Source organism: Somniosus microcephalus, chromosome 2 (genome assembly GCF_052327205.1).
Source record: "Somniosus microcephalus isolate GS21.2 chromosome 2, FLI_Smic_1.0, whole genome shotgun sequence".
Lineage (NCBI taxonomy): Eukaryota > Metazoa > Chordata > Chondrichthyes > Squaliformes > Somniosidae > Somniosus > Somniosus microcephalus.
Window position 1 is genome coordinate 42,644,797 of NC_140988.1, and position 903 is coordinate 42,645,699.

Sequence of the window (903 nt, forward strand, 5' to 3'; positions counted from 1 at the left end):
AGGGCTCTGTCTGTTGTTGGGCACCGGATCTTTTTTACTATATGTCTAGGGAAGAGCTTTTTCTCCCATAGAAATTTCCCATTTGAGTCTATGAGTATTACGATGTCAGCCTTGTTGGTGTTTACTGTCTGGTGGCTTTCGCCTGGACTCATAGGTTGTGTGTTGGACTGGGCTGGTCATGTCTGGTGTGTGCGCTCCTCTTGTGAGCGGCTCGCTTGTGGTTCCACAGTGGTGGGGGAAGACTGAGCTTCAGTATGCTGGTCGGTCTGTGTGGCACCCCCTGTATTGTGTGTCTGCTGCTGTTGTTCAGTATGGGAGTGCAGCTGTTCAGTCGGGCTCTGTATTGTCTTATCTCTAGCCTCTGGCTGCTGGGCTAATGGTGCTATCTCTCCCCTATGGCTCGCTTTGTTTTTCTGCAGCTCTTTCACCTGATTCCCAAGTAGATTCAGCTCTCTCCTGTATCTCTCCCTCTCTTGCTTTTGTTCATGTTTCAGTTTAAGGACCTCCTCTCTAAGTTTAACCAGCTCTGTCTCCAACTGGTTAAATTTATCCTTTAGTTGTATCTGGCTGTGTGATCCCAGGGTGTGATCCCCCACCATCTCTCTCTTCTCCCCCCAGTCTCTCTCTTCCCCCAGTCTCTCTATCTCTCTCTCTCTGTTCCAACAACAACATGCCCTCAAAAAACCCTCGGCACCACCGGGCACTCCAGCTAGTTATTATTTTATATATAGATACATACAATACAGGCACACACACACCCTTATGTGCAAAGGGTGAGGAGGGTGGGCCTGTCCACAGTGCTGCCCTCTGACAGGCAGCTCCTCCAATCCAGGCCCTCCCTCGGTCCCAGGCCCCGCCCCCGGCCCCAGGCCCCGCCTCGCCAGTGTCGCGCGCTCGCCCCCT